At 31.4% G+C, this 15,909-nt stretch overlaps 1 protein-coding gene across 3 annotated transcripts in view; it reads right to left on the bottom strand.

Annotated features, from left to right (window-relative positions):
- Nha1 (Na[+]/H[+] hydrogen antiporter 1) overlaps nucleotides 1–13,573 on the bottom strand; it is a 57,918-nt gene extending 44,345 nt beyond the window's left edge. For 2 of the 3 annotated variants that reach the window (XM_070648250.1, XM_070648247.1), the window contains exon 1: nucleotides 13,165–13,573. The gene's annotated coding sequence lies outside the window, so the exon portion shown is untranslated. The remainder of the gene's footprint in view (nucleotides 1–13,164) is intronic. The other variant, XM_070648249.1, reaches the window with a different exon arrangement.
- Between the last annotated feature and the right edge of the window lie 2,336 nt (nucleotides 13,574–15,909).

The following is a 15,909-nucleotide window of genomic DNA, read 5'->3' as shown; positions in this document are numbered from 1 at the left end:
ACTGAAACCGAGACAGAGACAGAGACAATGACCTTCCGGGTATCCGGTCTCGGTCCTGGTATCCGGAATTTTTCGATACCCAATCTTCAGAAAACCTTACTTGAGACTTTTGCAGCTATAAAACTTCAAATTCCAAAATTACTAATTTTTGAAGGTTTTTTGACACCATACAACGACTCCCACTCCTAGTTCCAATGTAATCACTAAGTGATACATTTTGCAACAAATAATTTATGCATTTACATACATTATACGCAATTGAAAGTGTATATTTGCACGCATTAATTGAATTGAGCCTTTCATCAATGATAATTCATATAATAATAATGTAAATTGCACACGTGTATTTTATTTTTGGTATTATAAAGGATTTTACATCCAACATGATCTGAATAGTTAAATGACATTGTACAATATTGATTTATGAGCAGTTCAAGCTTTACAATTCCGATTATTGAAATAGTAAGGAAAATTGAAAATTGAGAAAATTTCCATGTGGAAATATGTTTCAATGACTTTATTCATACTTTATGCTGTACGATGGAGATTACATTCAATTTTCATTTAAAATATAATTTCCTATAAAATTTTAAGCTCTAATGTGAATATGCTAACATTTTAATTCTTAAACAAATAAATGTGGATGTCTCACTTTGGGAATTAATGGGAATACGTACAAGTTTAAGTTGATCTTTGTAGGGGAGTTTGTGGGGGGTTTTGGACGCAATAAATTTGAGTTTTAAGTGTGGATTTTTACTTCAGATTTACACAATTGATACACTTATGCATATCCTAACTAAACTTATGCATATCCTACACTAGGGCATTGAATACGTCATCATATTGATAGAAAGACGATTACGGAAGGGTGTCTTAAAGACTATTTGACGGCTAATTATGGCTCATTTTACGATTTTAAAAGAAATTTGAAACATCATATTGTTCAGATTGGAAAGTTTTAGGTATTTTGCCGTTCCGGGCATGTGATAGCATCATTTGAAATTGTGACGATTGAGCTAGTTCTACAGCTTTTAGCTCCAGACGGCGGGTTTAGAATTTTGTTAAAGAGTTCAATATTGGTTCATAGTATAGTCCTTGGTAGACGAGAGCCAGCAATAGACCCAGTTTAAGGCATCACATGAGGGAGGCTATGGATCAAAATTAATCTGCATGACAAGTGAAGTTAGCAAGTGAGTATCTTGATTCAAAGCGGTAAGATGGAGGAAAGGGATAAAAAACGCTATTTAGTGTTATGTAATTTACGAAAGTTCCCTAAGATTCTATCCTTTTTTTAAAACAACCCCCCCTGTGCCTGACTACGTTCTTAGATTCAACAGAGAATAAACACATTATTTTATCATTCGAGAGGATATTTTTGATTTCAGTCTAGGAAAGCTTCATCAAATTGAAGACTTATGTTTAAATATAAAAAAGAACTAATTCCTTTGGATATGCAACTGTTTAGATTTTAACAACTACACAACTATATACATACATCTGTGACAACATTTTTACATCTAAGGCGTAAAAAGTTTTCAGTTCAATATAGTCATAATTTGTTCCTGAATATTCCTCATTACCAAACTATAACTATTCCCATCAAAGTATAATTTATTTTTTATTAAAATCCACAAAAAAAACATGTTATTTAAATATAAATAAGTGTCTGAATTTCCATTGGGTATAATTGATAGTAATGAAAAACCTTTCTCTATTTTAAATTAAATATGAAACCTTCATTAAGCCTCAAATGTATATTTAAATACACTCAAGACAAATCTAATACAAAAGAACTCAATTTTGTCACAAAAAAACATAACAAAATGTTTCATCTTCAATGAACTGACTTGGAACTGACTGGAAGGAAAACTGAATCTTGTACTCATTAAGCGCCACACAAAGGAGAAAATGAGAGAAAAATTTTCAAATTAAAATTTAATTTTAGATCATGGAAAAACATCAAAAGTTTTTGAAGGAAAAACTTTATTATTTTTTCCCGACCGAAAATACCGAGTGGATTGAAAAAGTTTGCCTTTAATTTGTATCTGTTGCGGTTTTAAAGGAACAAGATGAATAAAGATGTTGTGATTAAAATTTAGTGGATGTAAAGTCGTCCTTTTTAGAGGAATTTTCTAGAAATTAATGAGATTTTTTGGATTTTTGTTATTGTCTATTTGAGAATTTATAACTGTAAATTATAGTAGAAAAACCTCAGATTTCAAATTTGCTAGAAACAGCTGCAGTAAATCTTCGCTGTTTTCTAGAAATATCATTGTTGAATTAATTGTTTTAATTTGCTCATTAATTAATTATGATAATTTATTTAGACATTTTTAAATGAAACTAAAGTAATGTTTTTAAGGCATTTATTTTACTTGTAAATTGGATTTGTAACTTACTTATGTAAATTATGGCACGAGTATGAATGACATCGATGGAAAAAATGTGGTTTTTAATATCCCAACCCAACCCAGTTTTCTCAATCAGTTACGCTCCTTTTTTGGTTATATTCATGAAATTTCAGGATATAGATCAATAATCCAACAAACTAGGTTGTTGAATCAGGAACTAGAAGCTAAAGGAGACTTACTGACAAAACAGTGCCCGAATGGACAAGGAGCACTCTCATGAATATGCTCTCAAAATTGAGGATGTTCAATTCAAGCTCAATTATATTTCCGAGTGAATAAAACTACGTTATAACTAGACATCAACTGGACATTAACTTGTCATCAACTAGTTATAACGTATTTATACCCACTTGGGATTGATTAAATTAACTCATTTAGATGAGCATGGTGAATATTCTAGGAAAATTTGCTACGAATTTCAATTTTAACTTTTACAATGAGCCAAAAACAGACATCATGTTGTTGTCAGGTCACTCTTAGGTGTCGCCGTCAACGCGGTAACGTACTGTACTGCTTCTCAACGATTTTTGAGTTACAGCCCAGATTAAAGTCACAAATCGAATATTATACGTAACTTTAAAGTAAAATTATTTGAATGCTATTCGTCTAGTTGTCACACATGACAAAAATGTCATAGTTCATAGACATTTACAGACACCCTTAGGGAGAATGGAGAACAGGAAATATGATTTTGCTACGCTTCAAGTCGCTAGACTCTGACATGATCATCACTCCTGTCAGACACTAAATATGTTGTCTTGATGTTGTTTGATCGAGTTCCATTAGCACTGAGAAAAATGGTTTAGCTTAATGTTGGAAAGTTGCCAGCTTGGATTCGATTTAATGTGTGCCTTTTGAAGATAATTATTAATTCAATTGAATTTGCAAAGAACTCCTGGAAAGAAGCTGTACAGAAAGTATCCACCGAAAGAGGTTGAATTTAGCGATGTCTGAGGGAGGCCATTGAGTACAGTTTATCTGTACAGCCAGCGAAGTAAGTCAATAAATAAGACTTGCCCAACAACTCAGTTTAAAAGTTACATCACATAATTAATCTTCAAAGAATTAAAATTTTTACAAAAAATTCACACATACACATGTCAAACTTTTAATTATCTACGCATGAAATGACATCCAAAAAAAGTCATAAAATAGAAAAATTTTATGTCATAAGCGATTAATAATGATTATAGCATATCAATGTGCTGTGACATGGGCTGTACAGCTTTCAAAGTAAACTATCAACAGAAAAAATAAATTAAATGTAAATATTGAGGGTGATGAACTGAAAAAAATTTTTTTTGATTGACACAGCCACAATTTTCTGGCTTTTCATCTTTATCAAGATAATTCTGTATAAAACCGCATATAGCACATACTCAACACATTCTATGTACGAGACATTAATATTTCATCAAAAAAAATTGTTATTTTATTCCCTATTTTTTTTGGTTTTGTTGTTTCTTCCTTCCTGTCTGTATCTTTTGATGCTATTCAATTTCACATATATGAGCACATACCACACTCTTTAACACAACATTATCGAATTCATGGTTGTGCATACTAATTATGCCTGCTACTTTTATGAACAAATTTTTGGATTATTCTTTCTTTCTTGATTATCTTTAGTCTCATAATACTTTTTTTTTGTTGTTGGCGCTTCTGTTATTGTTATTGTTTCTATCGAAGATTAAAAGCAATAATAAAGCAAAAAGATGTAAGCAATAATGATAAAGTGAACGAGGAAGGATGAGGAGACCTGAGCTCATATAATTATTTTGCTATAAATATTTTTAGCACTTTTTTTATGGACCGCTATTTTATGTTGTTAATCGCTTTGGGGGAGGCGTGAATATTATGGAATAGTGTTGATTGAGGTTATGTGAAGGGAATTTTTATGGAAATTTTCGGAAAATATTTGTTGAATTTGATTTAAGATTGCTCAAAATATATTTTTAAACATACAAAAACTCACAAAAAGTTTAAATTAAAAATTAAAATTAAGAAAAACCTTGAAAAATTGAAAAATTTAAAAAATTTGAAAAAAAAAATTGAGAAGTTGTAAAAATTAAATATTCTGAAAAAATTTAAAATTTGAAAATTGAGAAAATTTGAAAATTTGAAAATTTGGAAAATTTGAAAAAAAATTTGAAAAATTGAGAAAATTTGAAAAATTGAGAAAATTTGAAAAATTGAGAAAATTTGAAAAATTGAGAAAATTTGAAAAATTGAGAAAATTTGAAAAATTGAGAAAATTTGAAAAATTGAGAAAATTTGAAAAATTGAGAAAATTTGAAAAATTGAAAAAATTTGAAAAATTGAGAAAATTTGAAAAATTGAGAAAATTTGAAAAATTGAGAAAATTTGAAAAATTGAGAAAATTTGAAAAATTGATAAAGTTTGAAGAGATGGAAAAATTTGAAGAATTTGAAAATGTTTAAATCTTTTAAAAATTTAAATAAATAGAACTTCAAATCAAATCCAAATAGAGTTTTGTGTTTACCTCAATAAGTATGCATGTTCAATTTTCCGAACATCCCAAATTCTGCGCTCATTACAAATCTTGAATCATTCAACAACTTAATCAATTATTTTCTTCTCCCAAATCGAGCAAGGGGTCGACAGTTTTAATTGGTTTATCATTAATCTTTTTCTTCATTTTATTATCATTCGATATTATTGTGTTCTCTACAGAACAATGTCTGTTCTATCAAGTAGAAAAAAATATTATATTTTTCGATATTGCTTAGCGTCAGTGATTTTTCTTTCACTCTCTCTTCTACTTCTTTCAGTTGCTGTAGCAAAACGATCAATTTAATTGGATTTGTTTTTTTGGTGAAAATTTTCTCAAGCGATAAATATTTTTTTACTTGACTTTGTCGTGAGATTTTTTAATTTTCATCACATTAGCGTGTCTATCATCGATGTTGATTTTATGATTTTTATGGGTATGGCAGATCAATGTCGTAGGAGAGATTGTAAAGGTGTGCAGTGTGTTTGAGTATTTTCACTGAGTTGTGAACAAAATATGAACAAATTATAAATGCACAATGCTAAATTTGTGTTTATGTTGCTCAAATAATCAAAAATGATTAATTTTCATACAAAATGAAAACTCTTTACAAACCTTAAGATCCCTAACACCACTTAAAAGCCATTAACACCACCCTAACACCCCTTAACACTATTTGAAAATCATTTACACCCCTTAACATCTTCTAACATCCTTCAACAGCCTTTAATACCCCCTAAAACCCCTTAACACCCCTTAACATTCCTTTATGTCTACTGAATAATCCTCTGTTTGAGACATTTTATATTTAAAACAGAGTTGGCAAGACTCCGAAAGTTTAATTTCAGTGGTCTTCAAATGGACTCCAAAATGCGACTCCAGTGGACTCCAAATGAACTCAGAAGCACGCCTCAAGTGGAATCCGGACTCCAATGGACTCCAAAGTCCTATTACAGAAGAGTCTGGACACCAGAAAATTAAGCCAATTGGAGTTATACCTCATTGGAATCAGACTCCAAAACGGAATCATCCCAACTCTGATTAAAATGTCACAATAGAATGACAAACTGCACTAAAGACTTTCCAGAAAGTAACAAACAATAACAAAACATAATTTATGACCAACTTTACTCTAGATAAGCTACCTAAAATCCCAAAATTACCCAATCAAAATTTTATTACATTCTAAATCCGATAAGATTAGTGCCATCAATAAATTTTCAAACTATAAACTGGATAAAGGAAAACAATCACAATAATCAGTAGCTGCTTGATTGTTGATGTCACAATTGTAATATTTTTTATTGTGTAAAGCACTTGAAACTATTGACTTTAATTTATATTACAGTAATGTTTAAAGTATTTTGTGGATTTTTCTGTTATCAATGAACAACAACTGTCTGTAGTCTGTGTGATATATCTATAAAATATGAAATTTTGAAGCTTCCAGAATATTACAACTTAATAATCAATTAATATTACAAAATTATTCAAATAATTCTCATTTGTTGACTTGTAGACTGACCAAAACAATTCCAAAGTTTCAAAAATTTTCTATTTTTGGAAATAATTTAAATTTGAAGAAATTGAGCATTAAAATTACATGTGTATTTCTCATGAAATTTACCATAAGTATTATGGTATTTTAATCAAGATGATGTATCGAGGTATGTATGTTATACCAAACAATGTTGTGGTTTTAAATGCAGACAATATAACTTTAGGCATAATTCAAGTATAATTTGTGATTACAATGTTATTAAAATTGGGGGTTATTGACTAATGATGTCTAAAGTTTGTTGTGTTTGAATTGAAAGATGTTTAGAGAACAGGAAATTCATTCTAATATTTTAACAAGGAACAAATGAAGGTAAGAGCTATGCCAGAATAGCACAAATTTGTTGATCGACCTAAAATTCAAAATCAGGCCGATCCCGGCACATATTAGACCAATTGACTGGTTTGTGCTCTTTTTCGTTAAACAAACTACATAGAAATGGCCAAAAATCTCACACCAGACCAGAAAGATCAAAATTCCAAATCAGAATTGACTAATTTCGACCTCAGACAGTCAATTCGGCTGGAGATTGTACTTTTGGTCATTGTGTGCCTTCCAGGTTTGAACAACAATTTTTAAATGAATTCCGTAAATTAAACAACTTAAAAATTGAACAATTAGGAACAAAATTATCATGTAGGTACATCATCTGTAAATGCTCTCAAATGAAAATTGAGTTTATATGGAAAATTCCTCTAAACCAGCATAGAAATGTTGAAATTTCAATAAATCTGATTTTTATTTTCACTTAATGCAAAGGCATTTTCAATTAATTTTACATCAATGTTTCTCTAATTTAGCCCATGTCAAGGTTGAAGAGCTATAAACCCGAGCGGGACAATGCAACAAACTGAATATTTGATCGTAAAAATCAGCCTTCATGGAGTTGCTAGGGCAATTTCACGTCTTTCCGTTAAAAGGACGACGTAATGGTTCTTTAGCGATCAAGGACCGGAATCGACAAAAATACGTCAGACCAGTCCATTCGTCAAATCAACTTGCCATCAACTAATTAAAATGTTTTTTTGCCCCCTCTAGACTGTACTGTTCGGAAAAGTCTAAGAATCAACATCTAATTCCTTTACAGAAAAGCCATCGAGGTTTCATCCGCACTTATTCACCGTTATTGCTTTCCATAATTATAATCAAAATATATTTTTTTGATATTCTAAGAGCATCTCAGAAGCACTTCATAAATATTTAATTTCGTTCATCAGAAATCATTTTCTCATCAGCATTTATAAGGAAATCTTAAGTTAGTGATGCGTCATGTTGATTTCGTCTTTGAGGTGAGAATAAAGGTGAATTATTTTTTTTTTGTGAGATTTATTAGGAAATTTTTAGTATTTCAATATGATTTTTGGGCATGGTTTGAGGAATGTTCAATTTTTTAGGGGGGATTGTGGAGATTGGACAAGAAATGGACAGTTGCTAAGAACGAATTTTTGTGAATTGAATCTAAATTTTTGATGGAAATAAGTGAAGAATTGATCAAAATTGCAAGCAATTCTCATCTCAAAAATTAAAGATACTCTAACAACCAATGAGCTTGTTTATACACGCTGCACAGGTTGGCTACAACAAGATATTAATACATTTAGGGTGAGTAAGCTCTCTAGAGCATGCTCTTTGTCTTTCATGGGATGTAAATTAATTCGTCTAATAAATCCATTTGAATACTCTTCAATGTAGTTAATGAGTATGCTTAAGAGGGGTTGGGGGGTAATTAGGTATCACCCTTTCTCCTTCTTCATCTTAATTATTCATTATGGTAGAGATTTTTGAGACAAAAATCCAAAAATCCAAAAACACAATTTAATACTGGCTACCTGATTATGCTAAGTATTAAGAGATCAAATAGACTTTTTTATTACCCTATAAATTCAATCTCAACTCAAACTTTCAGACCATATACTAGCCCACTACCCAGACTAATTCAGACACATTTCAATAACACGTTTCTTTTTACTATCATTTTTTCAAAAATCGCATGAAAATTTTATTAACACAAAATTTTAATTTTTCATATCAAAAACTTCTCTCACCTTATCAAATTACAAACGCAAACAATTTAATATTCGTATTACTAGTTCATATCCAGTTGTTAATTTCTAGATTATTATTCACTTTTTAGCACAATTAAACTGGAAGTGAAAAAAAACTTTGAATTTAAAAAACTGTACAACAAAGAGTCTGTCTGCAGTATCCAATGTGAAAAAAGTTCTGTAGCTTAATATTTCATTTTACCGTACACAAAATAATATTTTATATGAAATATTTTCCACCGCTATATATAAAAATTTTTTACACAATAATTAAAAATGAGAAAAAGAAAATAAAAAAAAGTTTTAATTTTCTGAGCTTTATGCGGAACGATGGAAAGAGAATTTCATAGTGCTAATTGAGTTTGGCATTGCACGAAGTGAAACCGGACGATAGACAGAATAGAGGAGATGAAAAAAAAAAACTATAATTTGCCTTTGAAATATCCCGCTGTTTCTGCTTTTTATCTTCCCACTTTCACTTCAAAAATAAAATGGAATTGTCAAGTTTATGGATGTGGACATTTAGGATTGATAAAGGCGCACTCTATTGGGGATGTAATCGAAATCTGAATGGTATAATTTGATTGCTTCTGAAGCACTTATTTAGCCTTTAAAGTATAAAATCTTAAATAGCTCAAGTTAATTTAATACATCCAAAATAGAGAACTAGGTCGGTAATGACATAATGTCGAATTTAGAACCTTATCCGGCACCAAATAAGTTATTCGAGTATGCTTTTCAAGTACTTATTATCATTGTGGATGGATTGACAAACGGGCACATACTGAAAATCCATATTCTACTGAGAAAGCATGTGAATCTGGCATAATGCTGAATTGTCGTTATATTTGAGTTAGGCTGACCAAATGGCTGTATAATATGTCTTTATACCATTTTAAAGAAATGTTCAATATGTCTTTATTCCATTTTAAGAACACATAGTGTAGAAGTTGCTGAAAATCCAGTCTCAAGCCAGTGTTAATTTGGCATTAGGTCAGATTCAGTGAAATCCAGCCTCATTTTAAAGCCAAGTCGGCTTTAGACAGGATTTTCAGCCATTTATACGCTTATGTTCTAATTGAGGCTCAAATTTTATAGCATAAAAGTAGACAACAAGGTCCACGGGATATTAACTGGGTGCCAGATTCGATTTGATGACTAGCTGACCATGCCAAGTTAGCACACTAGCCTGATATCATAATTTAAATCGATTTACCAATTTGTGTTTAGTCAGAGATAAGGCCAGTTTCAGGCAACATCTAAAGAAGACCATTGATCACAATTGATCTGTATTTCCAGCGAAGTAAGTAAATATGTAGCCAATTTGTGCTACATATATTGACAGTCTGACAAATCAACACAAACCAACCCTTATTATTTCTTATTCACAAAACAACCACGAAACAAAGATATTTTTTTCTCCCTTACATTTTAAATTACAACAGGTGCTGTATCATTAAATCTATCGTTCTACATTTTTCCACCTCTCGGTATCGGTCTCAGATGCACTCTATTGTAAAATTATATATATTTTTTAACGCTCACTATTCTCACTCGCTTCACAGAATGACAATTTTCTATTTCTAAATTGAAATTCATTATGTCATTTATGCAACTGCTAAGATTTTTTATGCTTCTTCTTTTTTTTCTCCCATTACATTCTGTTGCTGCTGCTGCTTTTTTTGTGTCTCTCTAGAATGTGTCAAGATTTTTTTATTGAAAATGAGAAAAAAGACGATATTAAATTCGAAATGGAAGTGTGGAATTTCGCTTAAATGTATATCCCATGAGATAAATTAGAAATGTTCACAAGTGTGTTGGATGGTTTTGTAAATCTATTAGTTGTCTGGTGCAGGAGGTGCTTGGAAAAATTAATAAAAATCTGGGTTTTATTGTAAGTTGGTTGATAGGGACTTATATCGATGTTTTTAACACAATGAGTGCTCTACAGAGGGTATTTAAAGAAGAGTCGAGAGGGAAACAACATGTTGAAATCAAGACTGTGAAGGACGGTTCTAAGCAGAGAGCGAAGTCGATACCGGTGTCAACTCGATTCGACCTCGAGCTCTGGTTCTAAAAGAATGCCATTTAGATCCAAAAACGGATAGTTTGCACAATCTTTGTGATAAACCCAGAAGTAGAGTCAGATGGACAGCCTTTTGTAGTAACCTAGGCTCCAGATTGGAGCATTGTTCCAGTAAATACGTCAGGAAGCAATCAAGGTTGTGATTTCTCACGATTTATTACAATTTTATTCAATATAAAAATTGCTGAAATCACGATTTTTACAGTTTTATATAAAAAAAAAATTGAAGAAATTACGATCTTAATAAAGTTACAATTTTTACGATTTTCACGAAATTGTCTGACCCTGGCTTAAAATAGACTGCGCAAAGAGCTCTATTTTGATAAGACTCAATGGAAATTTAATAGAATTTTAGCTAAGTTTAGCTCACTCCCTTTGACTTTGATCTCTAAAATTTTCCTTGAATTTAAAAAGAAAACCCGAAAGACACACGACATGAAAAGTCAGAATTGAGTAACTTTGGGTAAAATCGTATGCGAATATATTCGAATATTTGCCCAACACTAGAATAAAATATCCCCAAGCATACGTGAATCTAGCATGGGGACTGATTTTGCCGAATGTGAGTCACTCTCTGGCTTTAAGTTTGATTTACCAAAATCAGGCCGCAAGCCATAGTTACGGTGATCTAGGAACACTATTTTCCGACTATTTCAACTTGTTTAATTCTCAGGGAAAGCTACACATGTCAAATTCCCAAACATTCATCTTTTCCGATTCTATACTATCTCCAGATTCCATAAATCCATAAAACACTTGTAAAACATCAAATAAAATAAGGTCGCTAGAGTTCTCAATATCCCAAATTGACAGAAGTCATCAAAGCTCTCTACAGACGTTCTTTAAACGCGGCAATGGGCCGCCGTGCACCCCAGCCAAGTAAGTAAGTTTCACAAGCACTTTCTGATTTGTTCACAAAAAAGTACAATTCTTAACTTAATCACATTTTAATTCCAAGATCAAATCGATCAGCATCTATCCCCATCAATGCACAGCACACAGCAATATCAGTAATGTAAACATTTAATTATTCATTGTTTTTGGGGTCATTGTATTCATCAAAAAATATTCACATAGATTTTGTCATCAAATTTAATCATTTTTGAAGGTCACAAATTTTTAATTGTGAATTAATTAAAAAAAAAAATTTCAAAAGATTCAAAACATTTCAATTAAAAGTCATCTGATGTAATTCTTTAGAATAATTCTCAATCGACAGTAGATGAGCGGTTTTAGATTGCTTTACAGTTTAACACTCAATAAAATTATTCCAAACAATTGAATATGATACAATCTCATTTCATAAACCACACATATCGTTTACTGATCACGAGACTATTTACTCATTCGTTTAACAACTTAACAACAACAACAACAACAACTAAAATTGTTCATTCTTTTGCATCACACTACAAAATAAAAGGAAAGAGCAATTCACTCAACGACAATAAATGTTTTGGCTTATAAAACGTCAAACCGTAAACGGAATGTTTTAAACTAATTCAACTGTATAGATTCCCTCGTGATTTTTTTTTTACTGTAATTGCACTGTATCAAGCAATGCAATTAAAATCATCATCAATTGATATTTATTAAGATTTTTTTTTTCTTTCACACTTTAGCTTTTTGATCTTTTTTTATGGTTTTAGATTTGCGAGAGAATTTCTATAGAGGTTTTGAGGTATTAATTGCGATTTTTGTACCTATAATATCGAGCAGTGAATTTTTAAATGTGATTTTATTATTGGCTTCGGAGGTTTTATGACCAGACTTGGAGCAGATTAAGCTTAAATCGGTTAATCAATCAAGATTCAACTCAAGGCCGGCATGACTCTCGTTTGATGTTATATATAAATCAAAACCGGCTACTAGAGTCTCTTGTGCTCTCCGTAGATAAAATAAATTCTGAGGTTTAATCAACCAGATTCTTTAAAACAGCTTTGAATAACTCAGAGCTCGAAGTTCACTCAAATTCCATATAAAGGCAAGTCGTCTTGAGCCCATTTTTTAATACAATATCCAAATTGACTTCGAGGTCTGGAATATCTTGCGAATAATCGATAAACTGTCATACTGTTGACAATAGTTAGTATAAATCCGAGAAATTAACTCAATTTATCGAACAAACTGTATTCACTGACGTATTCTGAGCAATCGATTTCACAGTTCGAAGTTGACTATACTTTTACATGGAAAAATCCACTTATATTGAGTCGACTGCAAGGTTTAGTCTAGAAAAATTGTAGAAAAGTGAAGAATTGGTCCAAAATATGGGGATCGATTCATCTCAGATAAGACTGTATAACACGTTATACAGTTCATGGCATTTAAAAACATTTTTAAAGGCACAGAAATTGCCCACTAACAATATAAGGTGTTAACTATGACAAAAGTATCAATGCCACTATCAAATTTTCAGAAAAAATCACAAAAATTTTACAACATATGATCTACATAATTTCATATCCATTTACTGCTTGCTATATGTAATTTATTGGCCCAATGATTTAATAGACATTATAAAAGGACATTTAAACACTGGAAAAACTCACTTATTTTTTTAATTGACTTCACTCAAAACACAGTAATTCAATTAATATAAAATCTGTCACTCACACTTTATGTCTTTGTCAGTCTATTTACATCTATGCCTTTTTTAATATTGCACAAATTCTTTTTTCTCTCCCGCGAGATAACAAAAAAAAAATTAAAATTTTTCTTGCAAATAAGTTATTTAATTGAATTCAGTCACTTCCACACTTTATTTCTGCGTGTGTCCAAAAATTTATTTTATTTTTATTCTTCACATGAATTTTTCACTATTTTTTTTTATGTATCCCATAAAAGTTAATGAAATTTGCCGTTCATGACACGATCAACGGAAGGAACCGATGTTTTTTTATAAATTCATATATATCCCTTTTAGAATTTCGCGTATCACTTGTGCACGCCAATATCCGATTTTTTCGACTGAAGTCAAATGTTGTGTACTGATGAGACTTATATAGGCTTCGACATTAAAAAATTTGTTGTGTGTTAATACGTTAAATAAACTTTAGATATCTCAAGTAAAACTAGTAGTAAAGCTTATGAGTAAATACTTTTGGAAGCGCATTAAACGAAAGGTTTGAAGAGGCTTGATGACTGTCAACTGAAAGATAGACTATCAAAAAAGTCAGACAAATTAGTGATAGAACGATATGGAAATGATTTATATTGACTACAATAGTAAACTAAAAATATAATTTTATCAAATTTTTTCATTCTAATGTTTTGCATTTCTGGATGTACGCCAAGTACTGATGCATCTAATTTCACTTTGTTTGTCTATTATTGTCTTTCTAGTAATTTCTGTTTGATGCTTCTAAAAAATATTATTCCAGGCTGGGATACTAGGCAATATCGATTATTTATGTATGAAATACAGGTGTAGTTGTATGATATACCCCAGTATTTGACGAAACTTGACAGTCTAACTATCGAGATAATGATAATACTGTATAGTTTTTCAGTCTAGTATAATTGATCAAGCTCTATGGACCCACACGCAATCGAACAATCAGATATGACGATGAGGGTAAGCAAACGAATACAATTAATGCTCTGGTCTGTGTTTCGTCATTAGAGAATCTGACAAAAGACAACTCGTTCACATAATATTAAGTAGAACCGTTGCAAGAAACATTTATTAGTTCCACGGCACATCTCATCGCTAGAACGCTCAAAAGCCATCATGATTTTATCGGTCGGCCAAAAACACAATTCTGTCATCGTGGAACAATTGAGAAGATCTTAAGCACACAGGTTCCCCACCACTGAAGTAGACAAACAAACTAGCAGACGACAAGGCTGATAGAGACACAGACGGTCAAAAAGACAGAACGAGACTTAAAATTGGGAAACAAGTTGGATTGACACTCAAAAGAGAATGTGGATAGAAAGTTGAGCAGAAGTTCAAACAGTTATAGGGACAAAATAAGACGCAAATCTACCCATAGGCTGTTGGATAAAATAGATCAAGTCAAGAATAAATTACGGCAGACAATGAATCCGAAATCCAGAGTATTACTGGCATGGTATCCGATTTAAACCGAATCCACCACCAAGTCAAGGTCACGTCGGCTTACTTACTTACTTACTGGAACCATGCTCCAACTTGTAATCTAGGTTGCTACAAATTGCTTTCCATCTGACTCTGTTGCTAGCTGTATCACAAAGCTTATACAAATTCCAAGTTTTGACATCTAACTGGTCACGTCGTCTATTCGGAAGTAGCCAAAAATATCAAAAACTAGCTAAGTTAGCTGTAAAATCCCAAACAGTACTACACAGTTGAAACCAACGGACATATAGACAAAGCTTAATCATACATCACTTATGTCTATGAAAAAAATACTCAAAAAAAGCTCAATATTTCTACTGTAATAAGTTTCTTTCTCAAGCACACATAAAGAGTATTCGATATGACAAATACAGTTGCTATTGGATATTTGAAGGAGAATTGAGAGAATTGTCGCGCGCATTCGAGGGGCATTTGTGACTGTATTTGTGATTATTTTTCATTCACTTTTGCTTTTTTTTTTTATCGAATTTGATTTAATTGCTATAGACTCAAAAGTCATGTACTACATATGATATGTATGCAACGTTTAATAATATTGAAATTATATGTGCAATTGGACGACGACTTCTGAGAGATATGAGTACACATATGTGTATCGTGTCTCCTTTCTCGCACATGTGACTCGATTGTTTTTGTTTTTTTCATCAATTAAATTATTTTGTTGTCTTTATTCATTACTGACTGTGTCATGCGGTAATCATTAATGAAAGTTTGGCGTCATCAATACGTCTTTGAGGATTTTAGCGAATTTTCCGTATTTTATTGATCTAATCTAGATTTAACATCTGTGAATTTTTAAGCATTAATGAATAAATTCATGACTGAATGATTATCATGAATCAACCTTAGATTGTAATTTATTGTTTACCATAGATCCTCAAAAAAGACTATCGCAGATGGGATGGTGGTTTAATTGATTTGATTATTATATTAGTTAACAGTTGTGCCTTGAGAACTTTGTTAGATTCTATTATACAATATTAAGGTTAAGACTGAACAGAGAAAATTCTAAGTAAAGTCAGATGATAGCTTCAGAGTTCGCACATCTCTTTTTACTGATTTAAGAGCCATCATATGCAGTTGCTCACTTCTGTCCGATGTATCCAAAATTTTCCATTTGCATTACATTAACTCTCCAATGGAAAAGCAATGTAATTAGGGGTCCGAATGACGG

Source organism: Chironomus tepperi, unplaced genomic scaffold (assembly GCF_022539635.2).
Source record: "Chironomus tepperi strain 1889 unplaced genomic scaffold, CSIRO-AGI_Ctep_v1 contig_394, whole genome shotgun sequence".
NCBI classification, from domain to species: Eukaryota; Metazoa; Arthropoda; class Insecta; order Diptera; family Chironomidae; genus Chironomus; species Chironomus tepperi.
Note: the sequence above shows the minus strand (reverse complement) of the source record. Positions and strands in the feature narration are given on the sequence as shown.